The sequence below is a fragment of the Heterodontus francisci genome, unplaced genomic scaffold (assembly GCF_036365525.1).
Source record: "Heterodontus francisci isolate sHetFra1 unplaced genomic scaffold, sHetFra1.hap1 HAP1_SCAFFOLD_411, whole genome shotgun sequence".
Classification (NCBI taxonomy): domain Eukaryota; kingdom Metazoa; phylum Chordata; class Chondrichthyes; order Heterodontiformes; family Heterodontidae; genus Heterodontus; species Heterodontus francisci.
The window spans coordinates 738413-760130 of NW_027142047.1; positions in this window are offsets into that span (position 1 = coordinate 738413).

Consider the following 21718-nt stretch of genomic DNA (forward strand, 5'->3'; position numbering starts at 1 on the left):
TTTAATAATTGGACAGTGATTGTTCTGTTGGTGATTTACGGTCAGTCCTTTAATAATTGGATAGTGATTGTTCTGTAGGTGATTTACGGTAAGTCCTTTAATAATTGGATAGTGATTGTTCTGTAGGTGACTTACGGTCAGTCCTTTAATAATTGGACAGTGATTGTTCTGTCGGTGATTAACGGTCAGTCATTTAATAATTGGATAGTGATTGTTCTGTAGGTGATTTACGGTCAGTCCTTTAATAATTGGACAGTGATTGTTCTGTAGGTGATTTACGGTCAGTCCTTTAATAATTGGACAGTGATTGTTCTGTCGGTGATTTACGGTCAGTCCTTTAATAATTGGACAGTGATTGTTCTGTTGGTGATTTACGGTCAGTCCTTCAATAATTGGACAGTGATTGTTCTGTCGGTGATTTACGGTCAGTCATTTAATAATTGGACAGTGGTTGTTCTGTAGGTGATTTACGGTCAGTCCTTTAATAATTGGACAGTGATTGTTCTGTAGGTGTTTTACGGTCAGTCCTTTAATAATTGGACAGTGGTTGTTCTGTAGGTGATTTACGGTCAGTCCTTTAATAATTGGAGAGTGATTGTTCTGTAGGTGATTTATGGTCAGTCCTTTAATAATTGGACAGTGATTGTTCTGTTGGTGATTTTCGGTCAGTCCTTTAATAATTGGACAGTGATTGTTCTGTAGGTGATTTATGGTCAGTCCTTTAATAATTGGACAGTGATTGTTCTGTAGGTGATTTACGGTCAGTCCTTTAATAATTGGACAGTGATTGTTCTGTAGGTGATTTACAGTCAGTCCTTTAATAATTGGATAGTGATTGTTCCGTAGGACATTTCCGGTCAGTCCTTTAATAATTGGACAGTGATTGTTCTGTAGGTGATTTACGGTCAGTCCTTTAATAATTGGACAGTGATTGTTCTGCAGGTGATTTACAGTCAGTCCTTTAATAATTGGACAGTGATTGTTCTGTAGGTGATTTACGGTCAGTCCTTTAATAATTGGATAGTGATTGTTCTGTAGGTGATTTACTGTCAGTCCTTTAATAATTGGACAGTGATTGTTCTGTAGGTGATTTACAGTCAGTCCTTTAATAATTGGACAGTGATTGTTCCGTAGGAGATTTCCGGTCAGTCCTTTAATAATTGGATAGTAATTGTTCTGTAGGTGATTTACTGTCAGTCCTTTAATGATTGGACAGTGATTGTTCTGTAGGTGATTTACTGTCAGTCCTTTAATGATTGGACAGTGATTGTTCCGTAGGTGATTTCCGGTCAGTCCTTTAATAATTGGACAGTGGTTGTTCTGTAGGTGATTTACGGTCAGTCCTTTAATAATAGGACAATGATTGTTCTGTAGGCGATTTACGGTCAGTCCTTTAATAATTGGATAGTGATTGTTCTGCAGGTGATTTACGGTCAGTCCTTTAATAATTGGACAGTGATTGTTCTGTAGGTGATTTACGGTCAGTCCTTTAATAATTGGATAGTGATTGTTCTGTCGGTGATTAACGGTCAGTCATTTAATAATTGGATAGTGATTGTTCTGTAGGTGATTTACGGTCAGTCCTTTAATAATTGGACAGTGATTGTTCTGTAGGTGATTTACGGTCAGTCCTTAAATAATTGGACAGTGATTGTTCTGTCGGTGATTTACGGTCAGTCCTTTAATAATTGGACAGTGATTGTTCTGTTGGTGATTTACGGTCAGTCCTTTAATAATTGGACAGTGATTCTTCTGTAGGTGATTTACGGTCAGTCCTTTAATAATTGGACAGTGATTGTTCTGTAGGTGATTTACGGTCAGTACTTTAATAATTGGACAGTGATTGTTCTGTAGGTGATTTACGGTCAGTCCTTTAATACTTGGGCAGTGATTGTTCTGTAGGTGATTTGCGGTCAGTCCTTTAATAATTGGACAGTGATTGTTCTGTAGGTGATTTACGGTCAGTTCTTTAATAATTGGGCAGTGATTGTTCTGCAGGTGATTTACGGTCAGTCCTTTAATAATTGGACAGTGATTGTTCTGTAGGTGATTTACGGTCAGTCCTTTAATAATTGGACAGTGATTGTTCTGTAGGTGATTTACGGTCAGTACTTTAATAATTGGACAGTGATTGTTCTGTAGGTGATTTACGGTCTGTCCTTTAATAATTGGATAGTGATTGTTCTGTAGGTGATTTACGGTCAGTCCTTTAATAATTGGACAGTGATTGTTCCGTAGGTGATTTCCGGTCAGTCCTTAAAAAATTGGACAGTGATTGTTCTGTAGGTGATTTACGGTCAGTCCGTTAATAATTGGATAGTGATTGTTCTGTAGGTGATTTACAGTCAGTCCTTTAATAATTGGACAGTGATTGTTCTGTAGGTGATTTACAGTCCACCTTTAATAATTGGACAGTGATTGTTCTGTAGGTGATTTACGGTCAGTCCTTTAATAATTGGACAGTGATTGTTCTGTAGGTGATTTACAGTCAGTCCTTTAATAATTGGATAGTGATTGTTCCGTAGGAGATTTCCGGTCAGTCCTTTAATAATTGGACAGTGATTGTTCTGTAGGTGATTTACGGTCAGTCCTTTAATAATTGGACAGTGATTGTTCTGTAGGTGATTTACAGTCAGTCCTTTAATAATTGGACAGTGATTGTTCTGTAGGTGATTTACAGTCAGTCCTTTAATATTTGGATAGTGATTGTTCTGTAGGTGATTTACTGTCAGCCCTTTAATAATTGGACAGTGATTGTTCCGTAGGAGATTTCCGGTCAGTCCTTTAATAATTGGATAGTGATTGTTCTGTAGGTGATTTACTGTCAGTCCTTTAATGATTGGACAGTGATTGTTCCGTAGGAGATTTCCGGTCAGTCCTTTAATAATTGGATAGTGATTGTTCTGTCGGTGATTTACTGTCAGTCCTTTAATGATTGGACAGTGATTGTTCTGTAGGTGATTTACGGTCAGTCCTTTAATCATTGTACAATGATTGTTCTGTAGGTGATTTACTGTCTGTCCTTTAATGATTGGACAGTGATTGTTCTGTAGGTGATTTACGGTCAGTCCTTTAATAATTGGACAGTGATTGTTCTGTAGGTGATTTACGGTCAGGACATTAATAATTGGACAGTGATTGTTCTGTAGGTGATTTACGGTCATTCCTTTAATAATAGGATAGTGATTGTTCTGTAGGTGATTTATGGTCACTCCTTTAATAATTGGACAGTGATTGTTCTGTAGGTTATTTATGGTCACTCCTTTAATAATTGGACAGTGATTGTTCTGTAGGTGATTTATGGTCACTCCTTTAATAATTGGACAGTGATTGTTCTGTAGGTGATTTATGGTCACTCCTTTAATAATTGGACAGTGATTTTTCTGTCGGTGATTTATGGTCACTCCTTTAATAATTGGACAGTGATTGTTCTGTCGGTGATTTACGGTCAGTCCTTTAATAATTGGACAGTGATTGTTCTGTAGGTAATTTACGGTCAGTCCTTTAATAATTGGACAGTGATTGTTCTGGAGGTGATTTACGGTCAGTCCTTTAATAATTGGACAGTGATTGTTCTGTAGGTGATTTACGGTCAGTCCTTTAATAATTGGACAGTGATTGTTCTGTAGTTGATTTACGGTCAGTCCTTTAATAATTGGACAGTGATTGTTCTGTAGGTGATTTACGGTCAGTCCTTTAATAATTGGACAGTGATTGTTCTGTAGGTGATTTACGGTCTGTCCTTTAATAACTGGACAGTGTTCTTCTGTAGGTGATTTGCGGTCAGTCCTTTAATCATTGTACAATGATTGTTCTGTCGGTGATTTCCGGTCAGTCCTTTAATAATTGGACAGTGATTGTTCTGTAGGTGATTTCCGGTCAGTCCTTTAATAATTGGACAGTGATTGTTCTGTAGGTGATTTACGGTCAGTTCTTTAATAATTGGACAGTGATTGTTCTGTCGGTGATTTACGGTCAGTCCTTTAATAATTGGACAGTGATTGTTCTGTAGGTGATTTACGGTCAGTCCTTTAATAATTGGACAGTGATTGTTCTGTAGATGATTTACGGTCAGAACTTTAATAATTGGACAGTGCTTGTTCTGTAGGTGATTTACTGTCTGTCCTTTAATGATTGGACAGTGATTGTTCTGTAGGTGATTTACGGTCAGTCCTTTAATAATTGGACAGTGATTGTTCTGTAGGTGATTTACTGTCAGACATTTAATAATTGGACAGTGATTGTTCTGTAGGTGATTTACGGTCAGTCCTTTAATAATTGGACAGTGATTGTTCTGTAGGTGATTTACAGTCAGTCCTTTAATAATTGGACAGTGATTGTTCTGTCGGTGTTTTACGGTCAGACCTTTAATAATTGGACAGTGATTGTTCTGTAGGTGATTTACGGTCAGTCCTTTAATAATTGGACAGTGCTTGTTCTGTAGGTGATTTACTGTCTGTCCTTTAATGATTGGACAGTGATTGTTCTGTAGGTGATTTACGGTCAGTCCTTTAATAATTGGACAGTGATTGTTCTGCAGGTGATTTACGGTCAGTCCTTTAATAATTGGACAGTGATTGTTCTGTAGGTGATTTACGGTCATTCCTTTAATAATAGGATAGTGATTGTTCTGTAGGTGATTTATGGTCACTCCTTTAATAATTGGACAGTGATTGTTCTGTAGGTGACTTATGGTCACTCCTTTAATAATTGGACAGTGATTGCTCTGTAGGTGATTTATGGTCACTCCTTTAATAATTGGACAGTGATTGTTCTGTCGGTGATTTACGGTCAGTCCTTTAATAATTGGACAGTGATTGTTCTGTAGGTAATTTACGGTCAGTTCTTTAATAATTGGGCAGTGATTGTTCTGGAGGTGATTTACGGTCAGTCCTTTAATAATTGGACAGTGATTGTTCTGTAGGTGATTTACGGTCAGTCCTTTAATAATTGGAAAGTGATTGTTCTGTCGGTGATTTACGGTCAGTCCTTTAATAATTGGACAGTGATTGTTCTGTAGGTGATTTACGGTCAGTCCTTTAATAGTTGGACAGTGATTGTTCTGTAGGTGATTTACGGTCTGTCCTTTAATAATTGGACAGTGTTCTTCTGTAGGTGATTTGCGGTCAGTCCTTTTATCATTGTACAATGATTGTTCTGTCGGTGATTTCCGGTCAGTCCTTTAATAATTGGACAGTGATTGTTCTGTAGGTGATTTACGGTCAGTCCTTTAATAATTGGACAATGATTGTTCTGTAGGTGATTTACGGTCAGTCCTTTAATAATTGGATAGTGATTGTTCTGTAGGTGATTTACGGTCAGTTCTTTAATAATTGGACAGTGATTGTTCTGTCGGTGATTTACGGTCAGTCCTTTAATAATTGGACAGTGATTGTTCTGTAGGTGATTTACGGTCAGTCCTTTAATAATTGGACAGTGATTGTTCTGTAGGTGATTTACGGTCAGTCCTTTAATAATTGGACAGTGCTTGTTCTGTAGGTGATTTACTTCTGTCCTTTAATGATTGGACAGTGATTGTTCTGTAGGTGACTTATGGTCACTCCTTTAATAATTGGACAGTGATTGCTCTGTAGGTGATTTATGGTCACTCCTTTAATAATTGGACAGTGATTGTTCTGTCGGTGATTTACGGTCAGTCCTTTAATAATTGGACAGTGATTGTTCTGTAGGTAATTTACGGTCAGTTCTTTAATAATTGGGCAGTGATTGTTCTGGAGGTGATTTACGGTCAGTCCTTTAATAATTGGACAGTGATTGTTCTGTAGGTGATTTACGGTCAGTCCTTTAATAATTGGACAGTGATTGTTCTGTCGGTGATTTACGGTCAGTCCTTTAATAATTGGACAGTGATTGTTCTGTAGGTGATTTACGGTCAGTCCTTTAATAGTTGGGCAATGATTGTTCTGTAGGTGATTTACGGTCTGTCCTTTAATAATTGGACAGTGTTCTTCTGTAGGTGATTTGCGGTCAGTCCTTTAATCATTGTACAATGATTGTTCTGTCGGTGATTTCCGGTCAGTCCTTTAATAATTGGACAGTGATTGTTCTGTAGGTGATTTACGGTCAGTCCTTTAATAATTGGACAATGATTGTTCTGTAGGTGATTTACGGTCAGTCCTTTAATAATTGGATAGTGATTGTTCTGTAGGTGATTTACGGTCAGTTCTTTAATAATTGGACAGTGATTGTTCTGTCGGTGATTTACGGTCAGTCCTTTAATAATTGGACAGTGATTGTTCTGTAGGTGATTTACGGTCAGTCCTTTAATAATTGGACAGTGATTGTTCTGTAGGTGATTTACGGTCAGTCCTTTAATAATTGGACAGTGCTTGTTCTGTAGGTGATTTACTGTCTGTCCTTTAATGATTGGACAGTGATTGTTCCGTAGGTGATTTACGGTCAGTCCTTTAATAATTGGACAGTGATATTTCTGTAGGTGATTTACGGTCAGTCCTTTAATAATTGGACAGTGATTGTTCTGTAGTTGATTTACGGTCATTCCTTTAATAATAGGATAGTGATTGTTCTGTAGGTGATTTATGGTCACTCCTTTAATAATTGGACAGTGATTGTTCTGTAGGTGATTTATGGTCACTCCTTTAATAATTGGACAGTGATTGTTCTGTAGGTGATTTATGGTCACTCCTTTAATAATTGGACAGTGATTGTTCTGTCGGTGATTTACGGTCAGTCCTTTAATAATTGGACAGTGATGGTTCTGTCGGTGATTTACGGTCAGTCCTTTAATAATTGGACAGTGATGGTTCTGTAGGTAATTTACGGTCAGTCCTTTAATAATTGGACAGTGATTGTTCTGGAGGTAATTTACGGTCAGTTCTTTAATAATTGGGCAGTGATTGTTCTGGAGGTGATTTACGGTCAGTCCTTTAATAATTGGACAGTGATTGTTCTGTAGGTGATTTACGGTCAGTCCTTTAATAATTGGACAGTGATTGTTCTGTCGGTGATTTACGGTCAGTCCTTTAATAATTGGACAGTGATTGTTCTGTAGGTGATTTACGGTCAGTCCTTTAATAGTTGGACAGTGATTGTTCTGTAGGTGATTTACGGTCTGTCCTTTAATAATTGGACAGTGTTCTTCTGTAGGTGATTTGCGGTCAGTCCTTTAATCATTGTACAATGATTGTTCTGTCGGTGATTTCCGGTCAGTCCTTTAATAATTGGACAGTGATTGTTCTGTAGGTGATTTACGGTCAGTCCTTTAATAATTGGACAATGATTGTTCTGTAGGTGATTTACGGTCAGTCCTTTAATAATTGGATAGTGATTGTTCTGTAGGTGATTTACGGTCAGTTCTTTAATAATTGGACAGTGATTGTTCTGTCGGTGATTTACGGTCAGTCCTTTAATAATTGGACAGTGATTGTTCTGTAGGTGATTTACGGTCAGTCCTTTAATAATTGGACAGTGATTGTTCTGTAGGTGATTTACGGTCAGTCCTTTAATAATTGGACAGTGCTTGTTCTGTAGGTGATTTACTGTCTGTCCTTTAATGATTGGACAGTGATTGTTCTGTAGGTGATTTACGGTCAGTCCTTTAATAATTGGACAGTGATATTTCTGTAGGTGATTTACGGTCAGTCCTTTAATAATTGGACAGTGATTGTTCTGTAGGTGATTTACGGTCATTCCTTTAATAATAGGATAGTGATTGTTCTGTAGGTGATTTATGGTCACTCCTTTAATAATTGGACAGTGATTGTTCTGTAGGTGATTTATGGTCACTCCTTTAATAATTGGACAGTGATGGTTCTGTAGGTAATTTACGGTCAGTCCTTTAATAATTGGACAGTGATTGTTCTGGAGGTGATTTACGGTCAGTCCTTTAATAATTGGACAGTGATTGTTCTGTAGGTGATTTACGGTCAGTCCTTTAATAATTGGACAGTGATTGTTCTGTCGGTGATTTACGGTCAGTCCTGTAATAATTGGACAGTGATTGTTCTGTAGGTGATTTACGGTCAGTCCTTTAATAATTGGACAGTGATTGTTCTGTAGGTGATTTACGTCCTGTCCTTTAATAATTGGACAGTGTTCTTCTGTAGGTGATTTGCGGTCAGTCCTTTAATCATTTTACAATGCTTGTTCTGTCGGTTATTTCCGGTCAGTCCTTTAATAATTGGACAGTGATTGTTCTGTAGGTGATTTACGGTCAGTCCTTTAATAATTGGACAGTGATTGTTCTGTCGGTTATTTCCGGTCAGTCCTTTAATAATTGGACAGTGATTGTTCTGTAGGTGATTTACGGTCAGTCCTTTAATAATTGGATAGTGATTGTTCTGTAGGTGATTTACGGTCAGTCCTTTAATAATTGGTTAGTGATTGTTCTGTAGGTGATTTACGGTCAGTCCTTTAATAATTGGATAGTGACTGTTCTGTAGGTGATTTACGGTCAGTCCTTTAATAATTGGACAGTGATTGTTCTGTAGGTGATTCACGGTCAGTCCTTTAATAATTGGATAGTGATTGTTCTGTAGGTGATTTACGGTCAGTCCTTTAATAATTGGACAGTGATTGTTCTGTAGGTGATTTACGGTCAGTCCTTTAATAATTGGACAGTGATTGTTCTGTAGGTGATTTACGGTCAGTCCTTTAATAATTGGACAGTGATTGTTCTGTCGGTGATTTACGGTCAGTCCTTTAATAATTGGACAGTGATTGTTCTGTAGGTGATTTACGGTCAGTCCTTTAATAATTGGACAGTGATTGTTCTGTAGGTGATTTATGGTCAGTCCTTTAATAATTGAACAGTGATTGTTCTGTAGGTGATTTACGGTCAGTCCTTTAATAATTGGATAGTGATTGTTCTGTAGGTGATTTACGGTCAGTCCTTTAATAATTGGACAGTGATTGTTCTGTAGGTGATTTACGGTCAGTCCTTTAATAATTGGACAGTGATTGTTCTGCAGGTGATTTACGGTCAGTCCTTTAATAATTGGACAGTGATTGTTCTGTAGGTGATTTACTGTCAGTCCTTTAATGATTGGACAGTGATTGTTCCGTAGGTGATTTCCGGTCAGTCCTTTAATAAGTGGAAAGTGATTGTTCTGTAGGTGATTTACTGTCAGTCCTTTAATGATTGGACAGTGATTGTTCCGTAGGTGATTTCCGGTCAGTCCTTTAATAATTGGATAGTGATTGTTCTGTAGGTGATTTACTGTCAGTCCTTTAATGATTGGACAGTGATTGTTCTGTAGGTGATTTACGGTCAGTCCTTTAATCATTGTACAATGATTGTTCTGTCGGTGATTTCCGGTCAGTCCTTTAATAATTGGACAGTGATTGTTCTGTAGGTGATTTACTGTCAGTCCTTTAATAATTGGACAATGATTGTTCTGTAGGTGATTTACGGTCAGTCCTTTAATAATTGGATAGTGATTGTTCTGTAGGTGATTTACGGTCAGTCCTTTAATAATTGGACAGTGATTGTTCTGTAGGTGATTTACGGTCAGTCCTTTAATAATTGGACAGTGATTGTTCTGTAGGTGATTTACGGTCAGTCCTTTAATAATTGGACAGTGCTTGTTCTGTAGGTGATTTACTTCTGTCCTTTAATGATTGGACAGTGATTGTTCTGTAGGTGACTTATGGTCACTCCTTTAATAATTGGACAGTGATTGCTCTGTAGGTGATTTATGGTCACTCCTTTAATAATTGGACAGTGATTGTTCTGTCGGTGATTTACGGTCAGTCCTTTAATAATTGGACAGTGATTGTTCTGTAGGTAATTTACGGTCAGTTCTTTAATAATTGGGCAGTGATTGTTCTGGAGGTGATTTACGGTCAGTCCTTTAATAATTGGACAGTGATTGTTCTGTAGGTGATTTACGGTCAGTCCTTTAATAATTGGACAGTGATTGTTCTGTCGGTGATTTACGGTCAGTCCTTTAATAATTGGACAGTGATTGTTCTGTAGGTGATTTACGGTCAGTCCTTTAATAGTTGGACAATGATTGTTCTGTAGGTGATTTACGGTCTGTCCTTTAATAATTGGACAGTGTTCTTCTGTAGGTGATTTGCGGTCAGTCCTTTAATCATTGTACAATGATTGTTCTGTTGGTGATTTCCGGTCAGTCCTTTAATAATTGGACAGTGATTGTTCTGTAGGTGATTTACGGTCAGTCCTTTAATAATTGGACAATGATTGTTCTGTAGGTGATTTACGGTCAGTCCTTTAATAATTGGATAGTGATTGTTCTGTAGGTGATTTACGGTCAGTTCTTTAATAATTGGACAGTGATTGTTCTGTCGGTGATTTACGGTCAGTCCTTTAATAATTGGACAGTGATTGTTCTGTAGGTGATTTACGGTCAGTCCTTTAATAATTGGACAGTGATTGTTCTGTAGGTGATTTACGGTCAGTCCTTTAATAATTGGACAGTGCTTGTTCTGTAGGTGATTTACTGTCTGTCCTTTAATGATTGGACAGTGATTGTTCTGTAGGTGATTTACGGTCAGTCCTTTAATAATTGGACAGTGATATTTCTGTAGGTGATTTACGGTCAGTCCTTTAATAATTGGACAGTGATTGTTCTGTAGGTGATTTACGGTCATTCCTTTAATAATAGGATAGTGATTGTTCTGTAGGTGATTTATGGTCACTCCTTTAATAATTGGACAGTGATTGTTCTGTAGGTGATTTATGGTCACTCCTTTAATAATTGGACAGTGATTGTTCTGTAGGTGATTTATGGTCACTCCTTTAATAATTGGACAGTGATTGTTCTGTCGGTGATTTACGGTCAGTCCTTTAATAATTGGACAGTGATGGTTCTGTAGGTAATTTACGGTCAGTCCTTTAATAATTGGACAGTGATTGTTCTGGAGGTGATTTACGGTGTGTCCTTTAATAATTGGACAGTGATTGTTCTGTAGGTGATTTACGGTCAGTCCTTTAATAGTTGGACAGTGATTGTTCTGTAGGTGATTTACGGTCTGTCCTTTAATAATTGGACAGTGTTCTTCTGTAGGTGATTTGCGGTCAGTCCTTTAATCATTGTACAATGATTGTTCTGTCGGTGATTTCCGGTCAGTCCTTTAATAATTGGACAGTGATTGTTCTGTAGGTGATTTACGGTCAGTCCTTTAATAATTGGACAATGATTGTTCTGTAGGTGATTTACGGTCAGTCCTTTAATAATTGGATAGTGATTGTTCTGTAGGTGATTTACGGTCAGTTCTTTAATAATTGGACAGTGATTGTTCTGTCGGTGATTTACGGTCAGTCCTTTAATAATTGGACAGTGATTGTTCTGTAGGTGATTTACGGTCAGTCCTTTAATAATTGGACAGTGATTGTTCTGTAGGTGATTTACGGTCAGTCCTTTAATAATTGGACAGTGCTTGTTCTGTAGGTGATTTACTGTCTGTCCTTTAATGATTGGACAGTGATTGTTCTGTAGGTGACTTATGGTCACTCCTTTAATAATTGGACAGTGATTGCTCTGTAGGTGATTTATGGTCACTCCTTTAATAATTGGACAGTGATTGTTCTGTCGGTGATTTACGGTCAGTCCTTTAATAATTGGACAGTGATTGTTCTGTAGGTAATTTACGGTCAGTTCTTTAATAATTGGGCAGTGATTGTTCTGGAGGTGATTTACGGTCAGTCCTTTAATAATTGGACAGTGATTGTTCTGTAGGTGATTTACGGTCAGTCCTTTAATAATTGGACAGTGATTGTTCTGTCGGTGATTTACGGTCAGTCCTTTAATAATTGGACAGTGATTGTTCTGTAGGTGATTTACGGTCAGTCCTTTAATAGTTGGACAGTGATTGTTCTGTAGGTGATTTACGGTCTGTCCTTTAATAATTGGACAGTGTTCTTCTGTAGGTGATTTGCGGTCAGTCCTTTAATCATTGTACAATGATTGTTCTGTCGGTGATTTCCGGTCAGTCCTTTAATAATTGGACAGTGATTGTTCTGTAGGTGATTTACGGTCAGTCCTTTAATAATTGGACAATGATTGTTCTGTAGGTGATTTACGGTCAGTCCTTTAATAATTGGATAGTGATTGTTCTGTAGGTGATTTACGGTCAGTTCTTTAATAATTGGACAGTGATTGTTCTGTCGGTGATTTACGGTCAGTCCTTTAATAATTGGACAGTGATTGTTCTGTAGGTGATTTACTGTCAGTCCTTTAATAATTGGACAGTGATTGTTCTGTAGGTGATTTACGGTCAGTCCTTTAATAATTGGACAGTGCTTGTTCTGTAGGTGATTTACTGTCTGTCCTTTAATGATTGGACAGTGATTGTTCTGTAGGTGATTTACGGTCAGTCCTTTAATAATTGGACAGTGATATTTCTGTAGGTGATTTACGGTCAGTCCTTTAATAATTGGACAGTGATTGTTCTGTAGGTGATTTACGGTCATTCCTTTAATAATAGGATAGTGATTGTTCTGTAGGTGATTTATGGTCACTCCTTTAATAATTGGACAGTGATTGTTCTGTAGGTGATTTATGGTCACTCCTTTAATAATTGGACAGTGATTGTTCTGTCGGTGATTTACGGTCAGTCCTTTAATAATTGGACAGTGATGGTTCTGTAGGTAATTTACGGTCAGTCCTTTAATAATTGGACAGTGATTGTTCTGGAGGTGATTTACGGTCAGTCCTTTAATAATAGGACAATGATTGTTCTGTAGGTGATTTACGGTCAGTCCTTTAATAATTGGACAATGATTGTTCTGTAGGTGATTTACGGTCAGTCCTTTAATAATTGGATAGTGATTGTTCTGTAGGTGATTTACGGTCAGTTCTTTAATAATTGGACAGTGATTGTTCTGTCGGTGATTTACGGTCAGTCCTTTAATAATTGGACAGTGATTGTTCTGTAGGTGATTTACGGTCAGTCCTTTAATAATTGGACAGTGATTGTTCTGTAGGTGATTTACGGTCAGTCCTTTAATAATTGGACAGTGCTTGTTCTGTAGGTGATTTACTGTCTGTCCTTTAATGATTGGACAGTGATTGTTCTGTAGGTGATTTACGGTCAGTCCTTTAATAATTGGACAGTGATATTTCTGTAGGTGATTTACGGTCAGTCCTTTAATAATTGGACAGTGATTGTTCTGTAGGTGATTTACGGTCATTCCTTTAATAATAGGATAGTGATTGTTCTGTAGGTGATTTATGGTCACTCCTTTAATAATTGGACAGTGATTGTTCTGTAGGTGATTTATGGTCACTCCTTTAATAATTGGACAGTGATTGTTCTGTAGGTGATTTATGGTCACTCCTTTAATAATTGGACAGTGATTGTTCTGTCGGTGATTTACGGTCAGTCCTTTAATAATTGGACAGTGATGGTTCTGTAGGTAATTTACGGTCAGTCCTTTAATAATTGGACAGTGATTGTTCTGGAGGTGATTTACGGTCAGTCCTTTAATAATTGGACAGTGATTGTTCTGTAGGTGATTTACGGTCAGTCCTTTAATAATTGGACAGTGATTGTTCTGTCGGTGATTTACGGTCAGTCCTGTAATAATTGGACAGTGATTGTTCTGTAGGTGATTTACGGTCAGTCCTTTAATAATTGGACAGTGATTGTTCTGTAGGTGATTTACGTCCTGTCCTTTAATAATTGGACAGTGTTCTTCTGTAGGTGATTTGCGGTCAGTCCTTTAATCATTGTACAATGCATGTTCTGTCGGTTATTTCCGGTCAGTCCTTTAATAATTGGACAGTGATTGTTCTGTAGGTGATCTACGGTCAGTCCTTTAATAATTGGACAATGATTGTTCTGTAGGTGATTTACGGTCAGTCCTTTAATAATTGGTTAGTGATTGTTCTGTAGGTGATTTACGGTCAGTCCTTTAATAATTGGATAGTGACTGTTCTGTAGGTGATTTACGGTCAGTCCTTTAATAATTGGACAGTGATTGTTCTGTAGGTGATTCACGGTCAGTCCTTTAATAATTGGATAGTGATTGTTCTGTAGGTGATTTACGGTCAGTCCTTTAATAATTGGACAGTGATTGTTCTGTAGGTGATTGACGGTCAGTCCTTTAATAATTGGACAGTGATTGTTCTGTCGTTGATTTACGGTCAATCCTTTAATAATTGGACAGTGATTGTTCTGTAGGTGATTTACTGTCAGTCCTTTAATAATTGGACAGTGATTGTTCTGTAGGTGATTTACGGTCAGTCCTTTAATAATTGGACAGTGATTGTTCTGTCGGTGATTTACTGTCAGTCCTTTAATAATTGGACAGTGATTGTTCTGTAGGTGATTTACGGTCAGTCCTTTAATAATTGGACAGTGATTGTTCTGTAGGTGATTTACGGTCAGTCCTTTAATAATTGGACAGTGATTGTTCTGTCGGTGATTTACGGTCAGTCCTTTAATAATTGGACAGTGATTGTTCTGTAGGTGATTTACGGTCAGTCCTTTAATAATTGGACAGTGATTGTTCTGTAGGTGATTTATGGTCAGTCCTTTAATAATTGAACAGTGATTGTTCTGTAGGTGATTTACGGTCAGTCCTTTAATAATTGGATAGTGATTGTTCTGTAGGTGATTTACGGTCAGTCCTTTAATAATTGGACAGTGATTGTTCTGTAGGTGATTTACGGTCAGTCCTTTAATAATTGGACAGTGATTGTTCTGCAGGTGATTTACGGTCAGTCCTTTAATAATTGGACAGTGATTGTTCTGTAGGTGATTTACTGTCAGTCCTTTAATGATTGGACAGTGATTGTTCCGTAGGTGATTTCCGGTCAGTCCTTTAATAAGTGGAAAGTGATTGTTCTGTAGGTGATTTACTGTCAGTCTTTTAATGATTGGACAGTGATTGTTCCGTAGGTGATTTCCGGTCAGTCCTTTAATAATTGGATAGTGATTGTTCTGTAGGTGATTTACTGTCAGTCCTTTAATGATTGGACAGTGATTGTTCTGTAGGTGATTTACGGTCAGTCCTTTAATCATTGTACAATGATTGTTCTGTCGGTGATTTCCGGTCAGTCCTTTAATAATTGGACAGTGATTGTTCTGTAGGTGATTTACTGTCAGTCCTTTAATAATTGGACAATGATTGTTCTGTAGGTGATTTACGGTCAGTCCTTTAATAATTGGATAGTGATTGTTCTGTAGGTGATTTACGGTCAGTCCTTTAATAATTGGACAGTGATTGTTCTGTAGGTGATTTACGGTCAGTCCTTTAATAATTGGACAGTGATTGTTCTGTAGGTGATTTACGGTCAGTCCTTTAATAATTGGACAGTGCTTGTTCTGTAGGTGATTTACTTCTGTCCTTTAATGATAGGACAGTGATTGTTCTGTAGGTGACTTATGGTCACTCCTTTAATAATTGGACAGTGATTGCTCTGTAGGTGATTTATGGTCACTCCTTTAATAATTGGACAGTGATTGTTCTGTCGGTGATTTACGGTCAGTCCTTTAATAATTGGACAGTGATTGTTCTGTAGGTAATTTACGGTCAGTTCTTTAATAATTGGGCAGTGATTGTTCTGGAGGTGATTTACGGTCAGTCCTTTAATAATTGGACAGTGATTGTTCTGTAGGTGATTTACGGTCAGTCCTTTAATAATTGGACAGTGATTGTTCTGTCGGTGATTTACGGTCAGTCCTTTAATAATTGGACAGTGATTGTTCTGTATGTGATTTACGGTCAGTCCTTTAATAGTTGGAAAATGATTGTTCTGTAGGTGATTTACGGTCTGTCCTTTAATAATTGGACAGTGTTCTTCTGTAGGTGATTTGCGGTCAGTCCTTTAATCATTGTACAATGATTGTTCTGTCGGTGATTTCCGGTCAGTCCTTTAATAATTGGACAGTGATTGTTCTGTAGGTGATTTACGGTCAGTCCTTTAATAATTGGACAATGATTGTTCTGTAGGTGATTTACGGTCAGTCCTTTAATAATTGGATAGTGATTGTTCTGTAGGTGATTTACGGTCAGTTCTTTAATAATTGGACAGTGATTGTTCTGTCGGTGATTTACGGTCAGTCCTTTAATAATTGGACAGTGATTGTTCTGTAGGTGATTTACGGTCAGTCCTTTAATAATTGGACAGTGATTGTTCTGTAGGTGATTTACGGTCAGTCCTTTAATAATTGGACAGTGCTTGTTCTGTAGGTGATTTACTGTCTGTCCTTTAATGATTGGACAGTGATTGTTCTGTAGGTGATTTACGGTCAGTCCTTTAATAATTGGACAGTGATATTTCTGTAGGTGATTTACGGTCAGTCCTTTAATAATTGGACAGTGATTGTTCTGTAGGTGATTTACGGTCATTCCTTTAATAATAGGATAGTGATTGTTCTGTAGGTGATTTATGGTCACTCCTTTAATAATTGGACAGTGATTGTTCTGTAGGTGATTTATGGTCACTCCTTTAATAATTGGACAGTGATTGTTCTGTAGGTGATTTATGGTCACTCCTTTAATAATTGGACAGTGATTGTTCTGTCGGTGATTTACGGTCAGTCCTTTAATAATTGGACAGTGATGGTTCTGTAGGTAATTTACGGTCAGTCCTTTAATAATTGGACAGTGATTGTTCTGGAGGTGATTTAAGGTCAGTCCTTTAATAATTGGACAGTGATTGTTCTGTAGGTGATTTACGGTCAGTCCTTTAATAGTTGGACAGTGATTGTTCTGTAGGTGATTTACGGTCTGTCCTTTAATAATTGGACAGTGTTCTTCTGTAGGTGATTTGCGGTCAGTCCTTTAATCATTGTACAATGATTGTTCTGTCGGTGATTTCCGGTCAGTCCTTTAATAATTGGACAGTGATTGTTCTGTAGGTGATTTACGGTCAGTCCTTTAATAATTGGACAATGATTGTTCTGTAGGTGATTTACGGTCAGTCCTTTAATAATTGGATAGTGATTGTTCTGTAGGTGATTTACGGTCAGTTCTTTAATAATTGGACAGTGATTGTTCTGTCGGTGATTTACGGTCAGTCCTTTAATAATTGGACAGTGATTGTTCTGTAGGTGATTTACGGTCAGTCCTTTAATAATTGGACAGTGATTGTTCTGTAGGTGATTTACGGTCAGTCCTTTAATAATTGGACAGTGCTTGTTCTGTAGGTGATTTACTGTCTGTCCTTTAATGATTGGACAGTGATTGTTCTGTAGGTGACTTATGGTCACTCCTTTAATAATTGGACAGTGATTGCTCTGTAGGTGATTTATGGTCACTCCTTTAATAATTGGACAGTGATTGTTCTGTCGGTGATTTACGGTCAGTCCTTTAATAATTGGACAGTGATTGTTCTGTAGGTAATTTACGGTCAGTTCTTTAATAATTGGGCAGTGATTGTTCTGGAGGTGATTTACGGTCAGTCCTTTAATAATTGGACAGTGATTGTTCTGTAGGTGATTTACGGTCAGTCCTTTAATAATTGGACAGTGATTGTTCTGTCGGTGATTTACGGTCAGTCCTTTAATAATTGGACAGTGATTGTTCTGTAGGTGATTTACGGTCAGTCCTTTAATAGTTGGACAGTGATTGTTCTGTAGGTGATTTACGGTCTGTCCTTTAATAATTGGACAGTGTTCTTCTGTAGGTGATTTGCGGTCAGTCCTTTAATCATTGTACAATGATTGTTCTGTCGGTGATTTCCGGTCAGTCCTTTAATAATTGGACAGTGATTGTTCTGTAGGTGATTTACGGTCAGTCCTTTAATAATTGGACAATGATTGTTCTGTAGGTGATTTACGGTCAGTCCTTTAATAATTGGATAGTGATTGTTCTGTAGGTGATTTACGGTCAGTTCTTTAATAATTGGACAGTGATTGTTCTGTCGGTGATTTACGGTCAGTCCTTTAATAATTGGACAGTGATTGTTCTGTAGGTGATTTACGGTCAGTCCTTTAATAATTGGACAGTGATTGTTCTGTAGGTGATTTACGGTCAGTCCTTTAATAATTGGACAGTGCTTGTTCTGTAGGTGATTTACTGTCTGTCCTTTAATGATTGGACAGTGATTGTTCTGTAGGTGATTTACGGTCAGTCCTTTAATAATTGGACAGTGATATTTCTGTAGGTGATTTACGGTCAGTCCTTTAATAATTGGACAGTGATTGTTCTGTAGGTGATTTACGGTCATTCCTTTAATAATAGGATAGTGATTGTTCTGTAGGTGATTTATGGTCACTCCTTTAATAATTGGACAGTGATTGTTCTGTAGGTGATTTATGGTCACTCCTTTAATAATTGGACAGTGATGGTTCTGTAGGTAATTTACGGTCAGTCCTTTAATAATAGGATAGTGATTGTTCTGTCGGTGATTTACGGTCAGTCCTTTAATAATTGGACAGTGATGGTTCTGTAGGTAATTTACGGTCAGTCCTTTAATAATTGGACAGTGATTATTCTGGAGGTGATTTACGGTCAGTCCTTTAATAATTGGACAGTGATTGTTCTGTAGGTGATTTACGGTCAGTCCTTTAATAATTGGACAGTGATTGTTCTGTCGGTGATTTAAGGTCAGTCCTGTAATAATTGGACAGTGATTGTTCTGTAGGTGATTTACGGTCAGTCCTTTAATAATTGGACAGTGATTGTTCTGTAGGTGATTTACGTCCTGTCCTTTAATAATTGGACAGTGTTCTTCTGTAGGTGATTTGCGGTCAGTCCTTTAATCATTGTACAATGCTTGTTCTGTCGGTTATTTCCGGTCAGTCCTTTAATAATTGGACAGTGATTGTTCTGTAGGTGATTTACGGTCAGTCCTTTAATAATTGGACAATGATTGTTCTGTAGGTGATTTACGGTCAGTCCTTTAATAATTGGTTAGTGATTGTTCTGTAGGTGATTTACGGTCAGTCCTTTAATAATTGGATAGTGACTGTTCTGTAGGTGATTTACGGTCAGTCCTTTAATAATTGGACAGTGATTGTTCTGTAGGTGATTCACGGTCAGTCCTTTAATAATTGGATAGTGATTGTTCTGTAGGTGATTTACGGTCAGTCCTTTAATAATTGGACAGTGATTGTTCTGTAGGTGATTGACGGTCATTTCTTTAATAATTGGACAGTGATTGTTCTGTCGTTGATTTACGGTCAATCCTTTAATAATTGGACAGTGATTGTTCTGTAGGTGATTTACTGTCAGTCCTTTAATAATTGGACAGTGATTGTTCTGTAGGTGATTTACGGTCAGTCCTTTAATAATTGGACAGTGATTGTTCTGTCGGTGATTTACTGTCAGTCCTTTAATAATTGGACAGTGATTGTTCTGTAGGTGATTTACGGTCAGTCCTTTAATAATTGGACAGTGATTGTTCTGTAGGTGATTTACGGTCAGTCCTTTAATAATTGGACAGTGATTGTTCTGTCGGTGATTTACGGTCAGTCCTTTAATAATTGGACAGTGATTGTTCTGTAGGTGATTTACGGTCAGTCCTTTAATAATTGGACAGTGATTGTTCTGTAGGTGATTTATGGTCAGTCCTTTAATAATTGAACAGTGATTGTTCTGTAGGTGATTTACGGTCAGTCCTTTAATAATTGGATAGTGATTGTTCTGTAGGTGATTTACGGTCAGTCCTTTAATAATTGGACAGTGATTGTTCTGTAGGTGATTTACGGTCAGTCCTTTAATAATTGGACAGTGATTGTTCTGCAGGTGATTTACGGTCAGTCCTTTAATAATTGGACAGTGATTGTTCTGTAGGTGATTTACTGTCAGTCCTTTAATGATGGAACAGTGATTGTTCCGTAGGTGATTTCCGGTCAGTCCTTTAATAAGTGGAAAGTGATTGTTCTGTAGGTGATTTACTGTCAGTCCTTTAATGATTGGACAGTGATTGTTCCGTAGGTGATTTCCGGTCAGTCCTTTAATAATTGGATAGTGATTGTTCTGTAGGTGATTTACTGTCAGTCCTTTAATGATTGGACAGTGATTGTTCTGTAGGTGATTTACGGTCAGTCCTTTAATCATTGTACAATGATTGTTCTGTCGGTGATTTCCGGTCAGTCCTTTAATAATTGGACAGTGATTGTTCTGTAGGTGATTTACTGTCAGTCCTTTAATAATTGGACAATGATTGTTCTGTAGGTGATTTACGGTCAGTCCTTTAATAATTGGATAGTGATTGTTCTGTAGGTGATTTACGGTCAGTCCTTTAATAATTGGATAGTGATTGTTCCGTAGGTGATTTACGGTCATTCCTTTAATAATTGGACAGTGATTGTTCTGTCGGTGATTCACGGTCAGTTCTTTAATAATTGGATAGTGATTGTTCTGTAGGTGATTTACGGTCAGTCCTTTAATAATTGGACAGTGATTGTTCTGTAGGTGATTGACGGTCAGTCCTTTAATAATTGGACAGTGATTGTTCTGTAGGTGATTTACTGTCAGTCCTTTAATAATTGGACAGTGATTGTTCTGTAGGTGATTTACTGTCAGTCCTTTAATAATTGGACAGTGATTGTTCTGTAGGTGATTTACGGTCAGCCCTTTAATAATTGGACAGTGATTGTTCTGTCGCTGATTTACTGTCAGTCCTTTAATAATTGGACAGTGATTGGTCTGTAGGTGATTTACGGTCAGTCCTTTAATAATTGGACAGTGATTGTTCTGTAGGTGATTTACGGTCAGTCCTTTAATAATTGGACAGTGATTGTTCTGTAGGTGATTTACTGTCAGTCCTTTAATAATTGGACAGTGATTGTTCTGTAGGTGATTTACGGTCAGTCCTTTAATAATTGGACAGTGATTGTTCTGTCGCTGATTTACTGTCAGTCCTTTAATCATTGTACAATGCTTGTTCTGTCGGTGATTTCCGGTCAGTCCTTTAATAATTGGACAGTGATTGTTCTGTAGGTGATTTACGGTCAGTCCTTTAATAATTGGACAATGATTGTTCTGTAGGTGATTTACGGTCAGTCCTTTAATAATTGGATAGTGATTGTTCTGTAGGTGATTTACGGTCAGTCCTTTAATAATTGGATAGTGACTGTTCTGTAGCTGATTTACGGTCAGTCCTTTAATAATTGGACAGTGATTGTTCTGTCGGTGATTCACGGTCAGTCCTTTAATAATTGGATAGTGATTGTTCTGTAGGTGATTTACGGTCAGTCCTTTAATAATTGGACAGTGATTGTTCTGTAGGTGATTTACTGTCAGTCCTTTAATAATTGGACAGTGATTGTTCTGTCGTTGATTTACGGTCAATCCTTTAATAATTGGACAGTGATTGTTCTGTAGGTGATTTACTGTCAGTCCTTTAATAATTGGACAGTGATTGTTCTGTAGGTGATTTACGGTCAGTCCTTTTATAATTGGACAGTGATTGTTCTGTCGGTGATTTACTGTCAGTCCTTTAATAATTGGACAGTGATTGTTCTGTAGGTGATTTACGGTCAGTTCTTTAATAATTGGACAGTGATTGTTCTGTAGGTGATTTACTGTCAGTCCTTTAATAATTGGACAGTGATTGTTCTGTCGGTGATTTACGGTCAGTCCTTTAATAATTGGACAGTGATTGTTCTGTAGGTGATTTACGGTCAGTCCTTTAATAATTGGACAGTGATTGTTCTGTAGGTGATTTATGGTCAGTCCTTTAATAATTGAACAGTGATTGTTCTGTAGGTGATTTACGGTCAGTCCTTTAATAATTGGACAGTGATTGTTCTGTAGGTGATTTACGGTCAGTCCTTTAATAATTGGACGGTGATTGTTCTGTAGGTGATTTAC